Source organism: Chrysemys picta, chromosome 6, assembly GCF_011386835.1.
Source record: "Chrysemys picta bellii isolate R12L10 chromosome 6, ASM1138683v2, whole genome shotgun sequence".
NCBI lineage: Eukaryota > Metazoa > Chordata > Testudines > Emydidae > Chrysemys > Chrysemys picta.
The window spans coordinates 28,255,302-28,269,156 of NC_088796.1; the positions used below are offsets into that span (position 1 = coordinate 28,255,302).

Genomic DNA, 13,855 nt, shown 5'->3' on the forward strand with positions numbered 1-13,855 from the left:
GGGAGGTGAAAGTCCTATGCTAAGCCTTTCTCAGACAGATGTGGCACTGGAATCTCCTTAGGGAGTGTCTCTTCAATCATCCATTAGGCTTGAGAACAATTAGAGGAATAACTGTTGAAGGGTGGGTTCAAAAAAGGGAAGATTGTCCCAGGGCCCAGATGAAAAGTGAGCGCTCTCTGTTAAATGTCACAGGAATAATGTAGCAGAACAGTGCTGCCAATAAGGGTGTTAGAGTATTTGTGAGAGGGGATGTTTGATTCTCTCTAGGCTGTGTTCCAATCAGAGGGGATGCATTTTCTTAATATTCCATTATGCACACTGCTTGGAGATTGAGACACGTAGGGACAGATTTTGCCTGGCCCTAGCATAATGTGGAGCAGAGTCTGGGATGCAAGGAGCTTTCCATTTCATCCTCCAGGCAAGGACCAGACATCATAAAAGACTCTGTGCCTGAAAGATTACAGGGACTGCTCTACCCTTGAACTCCAAGGGTGCATATCACCCCAAAGAGGCCACCTCCCAATTCAGGTGCATAATTCCACACTGCCCACTGCATGGGCCAGTGCTTATTTGATGCGGGGATTGTGTTTCCTGCAGCTATGAAAACAAAGAGGAGTTTGTGTAAAAGCTAAACAGCCTACGTTAGAATATCACGATTACTGCAGACAATCAGATAATGTGCATCAGGATGTAGTCTCAGAAACTGGATGATATAAACATGTTTAATTTTCCATTACTCTAGACAACTCACAGAACTTGGAGTTATTATATACAAGCAAAAGACTGCACAGTGCCTGGTTATCAAGGTGCTAAATACCTCCAGGGCTGCTAGTGTTGGTAGAACTAGAATGAACTTGTTAAATATTCACTGTACTTTCTAGGGGGCTCCACCTTAGCCAATCACAAGTTAGGAAATAGGAGGAACACTTTCCATTAAGGTGAAATTCACTCCTCCCTGTAATAAAAGTCCAAGTAACTGGCCTTTGGAAGAGGGTAGAGCAAAAGTCAGGGGTACAGAATAACAATCACCCCTCAACCTGAGGCCAAGCTACAGCACCTTCCCCCCAGAGGCTATTCCAGCCTGCTGCGCTTCTACACCCTTCTCCAACAGCCATCTTCCTCTTAACTCATTCTGGGTCTACACAGGGTCCACCTCCATAATGCACAAGCAGTGCAGAGGCCCATCTGCATAGACACTCCTTTGACAGTGAGGGTAATGAACCATTGGAACAATTTACCAAGGGTTGTGCTGGATTCTCCAAATCACTGGCAATTTTTAAATTTTTATGACCTGTTATAGAGGTGGTCAGACTAGATCAGTGGCTTTCAAACTTTTTTCCTCGTGACCCAGTTGAAGAAAATTGTTGATGCCCGTGACCCAACATAATTATATCTTTTGACCAGAGTTTTCATGAAATCATAATATTGCAATACATTCCAGCTTAACCCACTTTACATAACAATAGACACTAGCCTTAGTAAGCCTATGGTAAAGAGTGTGGGAGGTGGCCCAGGGAAGGGCAGAGGGTGGGGTGCAGGGGTGAGGGCTGTGGGGTGGGGCCATACAGGACTGCATTGCCTCAGATGGAGCAACAGGAAATGTTCTGGAGAATGCCTCTTGGAGCCCCCAGGTGCACAGAGGGTGTGTGCCCACGACTATATTCCTTTGTGTGGAGTACCATACTCCCCATACACAGCTGGACCGCTTTCTTGGCTAGTGCATATAGGAAAGCAAAGTCAGGGCCACACCTCCTCCCTTCCCTCTGGGGAATTGTGGCCTGAAGTGGAGTAGGGATTCCCATGTGCAAGGACTGACCGGGCCCTTATATAGGACATTTGAGGGGTGGGTGAGGAAAGGTCCTTACCCTGCCACCCATTCTGCACATCTCTGTAAGGGCCAGCACAATCTGGCTCTTAGAGAAAATGTGTAGGAAAATATCCAGATCGTTTATTGCTCTTACGTTGTATAACCTGTTCAGATCTATGACCATATTTCACTGTTTCCATGACCATAGCAAACTTAGGCCAGCCCTTTGTCTATGTGTGGTATTACGGATAACCATACCTAGGCTTCCAATCATTGACATATGCTGTCATTTTTTAATAATTTCTTAACCACATTGATACAGATAAATTGTTATCTCTACAGTGACCATATTGCAAAAGCCTCCTATTTCCAAATTATTTCTTCAATTATGCAGTGTACCTGTTCTTTTGTGATTACTTGTTTATCTCTCAGCATGAGAGAGGAGCATGAGCTGGTACCTGGTCTGCCAACGTCACATCCCCTGGAAGACTTGTTACCCTATGAAAGAAGGATATTAGGTTGGTTTGACATGATTTGTTCTTGTAAAATCCACGTTGACCGTTACTTATCACCTTGTTATCTTCATGGTGCTTACAAATTGATTATTTGCTACATTATTTTTCAAGATACCAAAGTTGAGCTGACTGGTCCATAATTCCATGGGTTGTCCTCGTTTCCTTTTTCTTTTCCTTTGGGAGCTCTCCCGTCCTCCACAAGTTCTCAAAGACAATCACTAATGGCTCAGAGATCACTTCAGCCAATTCCTTAAATATTCTAGGATGCATTTGTCAGACCCTGCTGACTTGAAAACATCTAACTTGTCTAAGTAATTCTTATCTTGTTCTTTTCCGATTTTAGCCACAGATCTTATGTTAGTCATGCAATCACTGCTAACCAGTTTTGGTAAAAACTGAAACAAATAAAGGCAAACACTTTGGTCATTGCTGCATTTTCTGTTACTGTCTTTCCCTCCTCATTGAGTAATAGGCCTTCCCTGGCCGTGGTCTTCTTCTTGCTTCCAGTATATTTGTAAAAAAATTTCCTGTTACCTTTTATGTCCATAGCTAGCTAGTTTAATCTCTTTGTGTGTGTGTGTGTTTGGGGTTTTGCCTTGATCTTTCTAATTTTGTCCCTATGTGCTTGTGGTGTTTGTTATATTCATCCTTTGTAATTTGACCTAGTTTCCACTTTTTGTATGACTCTTTTTTGAGTTTTGGGTTGGTTAAGCCAGAGCAGTCTGTTACCATACTTCCTATCTTTCCTATGCATTGGGATAGTTTGCTTTGGTGCTCTGTCTCTTTTTAAAAAACTTCCAACGGTCTTGAACTCTTTTTTCCCTTAGACTGCTTTCCATGGGATTATACCTACCAATTCCTTGAGTTTGCTAAAGTTTGCCTTCTTGAAGACTATTGTCTTTATTCTGCCCTTTTCCTTCTATCATTCCTTAGAATTGTGAACTCTATCATTTCTTGATCACTTTCACCTAAGATGCCTTCCACCTTCAAGTTCTCAACCTGTTCCTCCCTATTTGTCAGAATCAAATCTAGAACAGCCTCTCCCTTAGTCACTTTCTCCACCTTTTGTAATAAAAAGTTGTCTCCAATGCATTCCAAAAACTTGTTGGATAATCTGTGACCTGCTGCATTATTTTTCCCAACAGATATCTGGGTAACTGCAGTCCCCCATCACCATCAAGTCCTGTGCTTTGGATGATTTTGTTAGTTGTTTGAAAAAAGCCTCATCCACCTCTTCTTCCTGGTTAGTTCACTACCGTAGACACCTACCATGACATCACCCTTGTTTTTTACCCCTATTTCCGTTACCCAGAGACTTTCAACAGGTCTGCCTCCCATTTCTATCTCGACCTTAGTGCAAGTGTGTATGTCTTTGATATACAAAACATCTCCTCCTCACTTTTTCCCTTGCCGGTCCTTCCTGAACAAGCTGTACCCTTATATACCAATATATTAGTCATGTGAATTATCCCACCAACTCTCTGTGGGAGGCAGGGGGAAAAAGGGAGTGCAGATTTTTTTTATTTAATCCATAAACTTGATTTAGTAACTGAACTTGGTTTCACATGTTTTGGGATGTGTCATGTTATTTCTTGCCACAGTAGATTGCACAAATCATATGGATCAGATATAAAGTGAAGTGACTGCCTCCCTTATGTGTAACAGGCCATATCACCAGGGGCTGTCCTGATATTTACAAGATAATGGGCTTCAATCATGGTGTTAAATTGCTGAAAATAAAACCTACACAGCTACATTCCATAGGGTACCATTTTTTTGGAACTAATGACAACCTCCAGGGTAATAATAGAGCCTCCAGCCTCCTCCAAGAGCCTCCAAGTAGCCTGGAGTTGTGATTATTCATATTAGCACTCTTCTCTTAGATTTGGAAAGAGGATACCACCTACAAACTAACGAATCTTTGACATGCCCTCAAGGCCCCTACCAGCGGGAACTGTCTTTCTGCTCTGATGAGATCCAGTGAAAAACACAGGTAAGGAAATTCCTCACCCCTGTGCATCACAGAAGAGGTGTCCATGGAGCCTGCCTATATTGCCATGCAATGGAGGTGGGTGGGCAGAAGCACAATGAGAATCCATGAAGGTCAAATCGCACAGTGGGGGAGCAGCAGTAGCACCCCCCAGTCCACCTGTGGGTTGCTGTGCTCTGAAACACTTGGTGCGGTTGAGGGCTCAGTGCCCCCTTGCATCACATATTTAAAGGTGGCTGTTCAGACACCAAAAATCTTCTGTTTACAAGGCCATTGGTCATATCCCTTAGCTCAGTGCTTTTCAAAGTACAGGCATTGGGTCGCGGAATGTTGCTGATTCAAATTATAATGACCGTTGCTGTACACCAGTTCTAAAGGGCCATGCAGCAGGGACCTGGAGAGCAGGGATGTACGGGGTGAGCAGGAACTGGGGAGGGGAGCAAGTTGGGGCTTGCAGGACTGCTGTGGGCCTCTCCCCTGGCCCCGGAGCTCCCTGCTGCCAGCAAAGGGGAGAGAAAGAGGCCCTTCCCCCAGAGCTAGCTGCTGCCGGCCGGGAGAGGGCTGGGGGGAGTCCTCTGGCCAAACTCCTCATCCCCAGCCAGAGCCTCACCCCCACACCCGCATCCTAATCCTTTGCCCCAGCCCTGAGCCCCCTGCTGCATCCTGAACCCCTCATTCCTGGCCCCACCCCACAGCCCTCACCCCTGCACCCCACCCTCTGCCCTACCCTAGGCCACCTCACACACTCTTTACCATAGGCTTACTAAGCCTAGTGTCTTGTGTTAGTTATGTAAAGTGGGTTAAGCTGGAATGTATTGCGATATTATGATTTTATGAAAACTCTAGTCAAAAGATATAATTACATCACGGACATCAACAATTTTCTTCAACTGGGTCCCGAGGAAAAAAAATTTGAAAACCACTGCCTCCAGGATCTGAATTGCAGCTCCCCACCCCAGCTCACCTCTGCTCCGCCTCCTCCCCGAGCACGCCGCCCCCGCTCCACTTCTCCTGCCTCCCAAGCTTGCGCCGCCAATCAGCTCCCCGGGCCGGGGGGACAGTGAGCTGCCGCGGGGGGGCGCCTCAGGGCAGTGGGGGGTGCTGCCGCGGGGGGGCACCTCAGGACGGAGGGCGGGGCGGGGAGCTGCCGCAGGGTTGGGGTGGGGGGCACAAGGTGGAAGTTTCGCCTAGGGCGCGAAACTTCCTTGCACTGGCCCTGAATGTCACTGTCCTTTTCAAAGGATTGAATTAGATGAGTCAGCATTGGAGCTTGATGTAAATTACGCAAAAAGCCACTTCCAGCTGAGACAACCATAGCAGCACTGAGTGAAACACACCACTCTGCACGAGAGCAGCATGAGTTTCCAGTCTGATACGGGACCTAGGGCAACAGGGCCAGATCACTCCCTCCAATAATAAACCCCATAGCATGAAGCCAAGTTGTATGCAGGGACAGCTGCTGTTCCATTATGCCCCTCTACCAGGGCAGCATGGCTTCAGCTGGAGGCAACCTACCATTGGCAAGATCCCCACATCTTCGTGGTTGCTTAGTAGGATACATATTGCTCAGAGCCTGTGACATGAAGAAATCTCTGGGGCCTGCAGGGGACTGTGAGGCACAGGGCAATAACTCCCTTCTGCCCCTACTTCTGCCCCTCACCATTTCCCCTGAACTCTGTGAAGCAAACTCCAACTGAGGGGTTTCTGTGTGGGGCAAAGGAGGGAGGCTATAGGGTCGCAAAAACATAAGCCCTTCCACCTGGGCAATGGAGAGATCCAGGCACAGTGTGTCCTCTGTGAGCCTTGATGGGATCATCTGTATCCAAGGAAGCAGCTGCTCGACTGAAATGTAGGACCCAAAAGCTCTGCAAGTCCTAGCTTTATGGGGAAACGTGGGTGATATGGTAGGGATGTCCAATTCCTATTTAACACCCCCTTGAAAACAGCAGAACCTTAATTCCCTCTTCCCAGGGTGCCCATTCAAAACACTTACCCATCCCTTCCTTGCCATGTCTCAGCTGGGAACTGGAGGAAAACATATCTGGCATTAATCCAATGCCTAGTCAATAGCAACAATTAATCCTAAACTTTTTGCTGGTTTATAAAAGAGATAAAACAGAAAATAAAACAAAACAAAATTAGCTAACAGACAAAGCAGCCATGAAAGGTGCTTTAAGGCCCTAGTTTACCAATGGACTTAAGCACATGCCCAACTTAAAGCATGCAAATAGTGTATTGACTCACATGCTTTAAGTTAGACATGTGCTGAATTGGGGTTTAATTCCTTTGTCTAAATCCTCATTGACGTCACTCGTGAGATAGCCTTTACTTACGTTGCCCAGAAGTTAATGTGTTCATTTCACTGGCCTTTGGCTGAGTGTATGACCCAGAATGTGGCTGGAAAAATCATTACTGTTTCAGTATTTTCATCTTCAAAGGCATTCCTAATAGGGATAGATTCCCTTCTTTTGGTCTTTTTATTTTGAGCTTAAACCCAGAAACAACAGCAGTTTGTAGTTTTAAATGTTTTTGTTTGTTGTTAAAGCAAATTAAAAGTTTCTTCACTGATATGTCTGATCATAATGGCTATAAAGGAATCAGTAAGTTATCTGCGTACCCTCATATTTTCAAGGTCCAATCCATCATGATTTATTGAATAAGAGTACAGTTAGTTCCTTTAAATCTATCAAGCAGACAGAAGATTGCTAAATGCTATTTTAATACACGATAACTGACAGAGGAGATTGAGTATGAAGTCATATAGCATCCAAAGCTTTCTCATAGTGTCATTAAATCATAAACAAGACTTTCAGATGTTTTTCCTGGATTTCTTTAAAATATGGTTATTGAATTTTCAACTCATAAATCAACAGTATAAGCCTAAAACTCATAAAACAAGCATATGTTAATGCAGAGATCAAAACGATTCATATGATAAACATATTCGATAAAATTCACCCAGTTCTCTATTACCCACCATAAATAAAAAGTGAAGTTGTGTATGTGCAGTAGAGAAATTATGTTAATATACAAAGACCATAAATTAAAGAGAGAAAATTTGACTGATATAAGCACAGAACTTGAGAAGAATGCAGGTCTTTGTATGTTTTCATGACCGTCTTTTCTTTTTTTGTGAAGAGCTGGTCATGCACTCATTAAATAAATATTGCAGAGGAAAATCAAGTACTATATCAGATATCAATTCTGGAGACTGCCACTGAGTTTTGCCAGACTGAACAGACAAACATAACGGGGTAAGCAGAATAATTAGGTTGATCTATCCAAAAGCTTCCAGGTTACTTTTTTTAACTTCAGATGTCTTTTCCAAACCCATTGAGGACTTTTATGTGGAAAGTGCAATGTTCATTAAAGAAATCTTTCATAATAAAATGTGTCCCTTCTCAAGGTTTGCCTACTTACCTTTACATTACTAGGCTTCCTAGGTAAATACTTATGTACTTGTGTAGCTAGATGGATGGGTGGATGGATAGATAACTATATATTTATATATAGATCCTTATATATTTGGGTGACATCAATGTGATCAACTAGCGAGCCAGCTGATAAATGTATTGCATGCCCCCAGCTGCATCACATGATCCCACTCCATCTCCCTGGGATTTACTGTAGCATTCCAAATCTCTCACCAGTTTTAAACACTACTATTCTTTTGAACAATCAACCTCTCAGAGCAATGCTTCCTCCTTCCCCTCCAAATGTGGAACTGCCTCTCAGCCTCACATTACCTCTGCATAGACCTAGGGGAAAAGATAGCTCAGTGGTTTGAGCATTGGCCTGCTAAACTCAGGGGTGTAAATTCAATCCTTGAGGGGACTATTTAGGGATCTAGGGCAAAAATCTTTCTGGGAATTAATCCTGCTTTGAGCAGGGGGTTGGACTAGATGACCTTCTGAGGTCCCTTCCAACCCTGATATTCTAGGTAGATGATAGTCTGGGGCCAGTTTGTTTTATATAAAAATGTCACAGCTTCCACATATGTGGTTTTGTACCCCTGCAAAGACTACATGTGGTAGCGTTATACCATTGAAAAGGCTAAATTTCCAGTTGCTTCCCAATAAAACCCAGACATTGTTTCTAGCACAGGCAGACTTTAAAACATTGGTATTTTTATGTATACACCAGCTTTTTGAGGTAATTTTTGATGCATTTTACATGTTTTAAGTTACTTTTTTTTCTCTCCACGTGAATCCTGCCCAATCAGACTCATGGTAACTATGGCAGTTGGCCTTAAAAGCAGAAGGGTACAAGAAATAGTCTCAATACAGTTTTTAAAAATGCTTTAAACCATTCTCTAAAATAGTTTTTCAGTAACTTACCTGTCTTCTACAGAATGTATGATAGCGTCCTCTGATATGAGTATTTGACTATTTATTTATTATTGGGGGAGGAAAGGGCTGGTGGATCTAAGTGCTAGGCCCCAGCGAGGAGGTGTTTGTGGAGGAAAGAGCCAAGCCCAACCGGGAGATAATGGGGAACTAGGGCCATCTGCCAGGTCCAAAGGGGAGCCAAGTCCAGTTCTTTTCCTCCCCCTTCCATAGTTACTCTGATGGCTACCATGTGTTCCCAGTACAGTGTTGGGTGCTGCTATTGTTTCTTTGCTATTTTGACAGGCTACCAAGCAAGAGCTGAACAGAATATCATGTGATAAAGAAAAGGCACTTCTACAGCCTGAGGTCTGGTGTGAGAGCTTCTCAAAGAAAAATCACAGTAATCATTTATCATGCAAACTGTTAACAAAGTAAACATAGGGGTTGTTCCTAGAGAGAGAGAGAGAGATTTCAATCTATATCTCATAAGGTAAAATTCATCATGAATGATTTATTTAAAAGAAGTCGCCTGTGCTTTTAAACATGTTCTGACAAGTTGCATGTGCCATTAAAACATTTATTTTAAACATGCTGGTAAATGACTAACTGTCGTTAATGTATTACTACCAAGTCATTAGAGTTATAACTTTTGAAATGAAACTGTTGTTTAACTAGAATACTCATTACATTTAATTTTATGACTGAGCAGGGCAGAAACCTCTGTTCCCCATTTGTGATTTATATTATGCCAAGATGATACAGAGTCATCCCCTCTATCTCTGTGAATGGAGAGAGCAAGTACAGTCTAATGGAAATGTTTCCTCAAGAGTCACCCAAAAGCATTATGCTCGCTATTAAAGGGCCTAAGCCAAAGCACTTTCAGGCCAATGGAAGTCTGTCCATTGATTTTAATGGGTTATGGATCAGGATCAGAAAGATTAATTCTTCCTTTGTGAAAGCATTGCTATTCCTAGTTTTATCTTATCATTGGTCTAATTTAGGCATAGTCCTACATTGTTCATCCCCCAGGGACCAGGACACCATTACACACTCAATGGCCATTGACTTAACAAAAACGCTGTACCAGGCATTGCAAGATCAGGACGAATAGGTGAAGAAAGTGTTGTTTCTGTCTCTTTGGCTGCTCGCCTTCTTTGCAGGCCCCAGAGAATTTAGATGTCTTATCCACAAAGCATGAAAGGATCATTTTAATTACTACTCCTTTATTTCATGCACAAGAATAGTTACTCTGGGATTTGTTTTTTAAATTAAAACACTATTCATGCTCTTTTTCTTACCATTTCTTGAGTTTCTTATGATTAAACAGTTTTGGCTACCCCTTTCCTGGGCAGATAATAATATGATACAATTTCAAGGACTTTATATTTTCCCTGATTTGTTCAGATATTGATTTCTGCCAAATGTTTGTTTTGCCACTGTTTAGTTAATTCAAATATCATATTCTATTGAAATGAACAGTTTAGAAGGGCAGGGGGAGATAGCTCAGTGGTTTGATCATTGGCTTGCTAAACCCAGGGTTGTGAGTTCAATCCTTGAGGGGGCCACTTGGGGAATCTCAGGCAAAAATCAGTACTTGGTCCTGCTAGTGAAGGCAGGGGGCTAGACTCAATGACCTTCCAGTTCTAGGAGATGGGATACCTCTATTTATTATTATAACAGGAATGAAAAAAAATCAAAATCAATCTCATTTCTTTGCACATACCAACCAATATATTTAATGACTGTGATTTGTATAGCAAACATACACTATGGTATAATTAATTATTGTTGTTGTGATGTTCCATAAACCAGAGCCCCTGGACATTTTCCTTCCATAAACTAAAGTGGGAAGTATTTGCCCTTACAAACTAAATATATGCCGAACGAGGCTAGGATTGAAATATGCAAAGTACATTCACTGGCCTGTACGAAACAAGTGGTTGGACTCAGGCCAGTTCTGACTAAACAGGTGCCCTTATCACAAAAACCATCACTGGGAAAATTAGTAATAATTGGACCCCTTGTTGGCAGTCTTAGCAGAGTGGTCAAGCACCAAACAAATGTGATAAACTAATTGCTTACCCCTAAAGGAAATTCCTCCCAAAATAAGATTGAGGTACAATGAGAGGAAGGTGGCACTGCCACTGCTCCTGTTATGCTCATGCAGATGAGACTTCAGCCTCTAGTCTTATCCATTCAGCTACCTTTAGGACTGAATTCTGAAAAGTCCTGAGCAGTGGAGCCTGATCCAGAAAAGCAGTTAAACATGTTTAACTTCAAGCAGATGCCTAGTCCTAATGACACTGGGTGGGACAACACAAAAGTCTATGGAATAAATGTGCTTCAGTACCAATTCATGCCAGGCTGTTCAACACTTTGAAGGATCGCCTTTAAGCACAACATTCTCTTTAAAATTACTCTCAGCTGCTCTTTCAAGCTTTTTTGTTTAGGACTGTGGTGTGAGCAATGGCTTGGCTATAACCACAGGCTCCATTTGATATGGTCTCTAATAAAGGGGTCTCCCAGGGAACCCAACACTTCAGGCTCTGCTCCCTGTCCATCTTGGTTCGTCTCCCAATTTGTAGTTTCTCCCTTAGGCTAAGTACTGCAGAAACAGTTACTTCATCCCCTGCACTGAAATGTAACAGGAAGGCAGGATTCTCCTGTTGACACAGCTTGGAGCAGGTGTTGGAACCAGGTAAGGAACTGCTAATTGAGTCCTGCTTGACTCGTTGCACTAGATGGGGGCTCATTACCTCCACCCTGTATTGGAGATGGGAGTGGCTCCCTGGCTAGAGAGGAGCTGGGCTGAACAGTGTCCAGGAAAGAACCCTTGGAGCAGCAAAGAGTTGTCCTGGAGTTTGCTATAACATCGTGAGTTTCTTTGCAACTAGGAAATGAATGGGTTTTAACCCTATACAGTTTTTTGGTGGATGGCAGGAAGTCTCTTGGTCACATGGAAGAAGTGTCTTGTGTTGCTCAATAATTATCTCTGTGGCTAGATAAGAAGCATCTCTGAGACCATCTAGAGAAAATAGTGTTCAAACTGCCTTAGTCAGAAAGATTATTGGGCCTGCGAGTGCTTCTAATAATGTGCTGGCATGCCAGGGTGCTAAAAGAGAGAAGAACAGGGAGATTCTCAGAGTCACATCAGTGAAGTGCAAGACCCTTCCAGTGAGGGGTAAAAATCTGAGTGTATTAATAACAATTATTGGGAGGAGTTCCCGAACCACTACAGTATCTCAAAATATTGAGCCTTCAGCCTGCACTCTCTGGCACTGATTAAGTGGAGCTCGCAGCAGTACAAATCTTTCATAATGTCTTTCTCTAGGTTTAGCTTTGCATTCATGGTAAGTTCATCTACAAAAAGAGAGGCAGGAAAAAGTAATAGTTAAGTAAATTATTAATACAGGCTTAGAATAGTTTTAAGGGATTAATTTAAAATGCAATTATAGGACAATGAAAAAATGCCCACATCCTAATTGGCATCTTTTAACAGTCAGGCAACAAATGTTGTGTTTTAATTTGAATATTAAAACTTGGAGAAACTTACACATCCAAAAATAAACATATGCACAAAATATTTGCAAACAATTTATTGAATTTCTGACCGAGTCTAAGATGATTAAAGAAACAGCTCCTTGGTCTTTCTTGTACTGAAAATGAGAAGTAAAAAACAAGGCTACTTTATTATTACTACATCAAAATATGTCTGTGTGGGAATGTTTTTATTCCCACTATTTTATGTTCTAAGAGCTTGATGTTGGGCACCTGCATCTCCCATTGACTTCAACTGGAATTGTGGGTACTCGGTACTTCTGAAAATCAGACACCAAGAGTAGAATCCTAGCCCCATTGAAATCAAAGTTTTGCCATTGACTTCAGTTAGTTCAGGATTTCACTCTGTTTCCACTATAGAAAATGAGGTATTAGTGTATCTTACCTGTAGTGCTTTAATGGCTCAAGCTGTTCGCTGCCAATCCCTTTCTGTCACACAATGTAACTACATTTTACTTCAGGCAGCTGATTTAACATCTCAGTACAACCAGATTTCTTTGAGCCAAGATACAGATTATCCTCAGATTCCAATTTCCAATCTCCAATACATATTTTATATGACCTTTAACTCCAAAGGTACAAACAAAAAATATTCCTGCTAACAATTAAATAAAAAAACCCTACTTATATAAATAACTGTAACACCAAAATTAATTTTGAAATAGATTTGTCATGATTCTGCAATCTTTACTTATGTGGAATAGCACTTATGCACATGAGTAGTTCCATTGAGGAGTCAATTGCATTTGCATTTGTAAGTAGTTTATAGATATCATCTCACCAAGATCTGCAAAGATGTCTTCTAAAGCAATCCTGAGTCATTTATCACGACTCACTTGTTCTTATGTGAATATGCTATGAATGCAAAGCTAAACATACTGAAAGATATCATCTTGTTATTTGTTCTATTTGCAAGCTTCTGTTGATCAGTGCCAGAGAGTGCTGGCTAAAGGCTCAGTTATGGTAACACTTTGAAAAGTGCCTATGTGACTTAGGAGCTTAAATCACTTAGGAGCTTTAAAATTTTTTACCCTTTGGGAACTTGTCCAGGGATTGAGATGTAATGGGGCGACTTCATCTACTTGTTACTCAATTTCAGCAGAGGTAACAGAATCAGAACAGTAGACTTTTTATTTAAAGATTCTTTAAATAGTGCTTTATCTTTTTCAAATAGTTGCACTGCAGTGCCTGTCTTTCATGAATAGGGTGACCAGATGTCCCTATTTTATAGAGAGAGTCCTGATTTTTGGGTCTTTTTCTTATATAGGCTTCTATTACCCCCTACCCCCATCCCGATTTTTCACATTTGCTGTCTGGTCACCCTATTCATGAATGATGTGGCAAGAAATTTGATGTCCCTTTTTAAAATTAAATTTTGTTCCCAATTACTTGCCATCCTTACTGACACTTCATTTCACTTTCAGATACAGGTTGCTCCCCAGGTTCACCTCCTAACTGGTTCCAGTAACCTGTACAACATATAAATAGTAAACTGCAAAAATCACACACATATTCTCTTGCTACCATGTGTCTCTTATCAATCTGCTTCCCTCTTATTCCTAGGTCTTCCCCCAGTACCATTCCTCTTTCACTCACAGTTCTCTACTTTGGTACTGATTTTGCCTTCTCTCCTAGTGTTTTTGCAGTTGTTTTGCTA

At 41.9% G+C, this 13,855-nt stretch overlaps 1 protein-coding gene across 1 annotated transcript in view; it reads left to right on the forward strand.

The window, feature by feature from the left end:
- The window catches only part of LOC135972348 (myb/SANT-like DNA-binding domain-containing protein 7), a 554,005-nt gene that overhangs the window by 216,179 nt on the left and 323,971 nt on the right, over positions 1-13,855 (forward strand). The gene's annotated exons all lie outside the window — the stretch shown is intronic.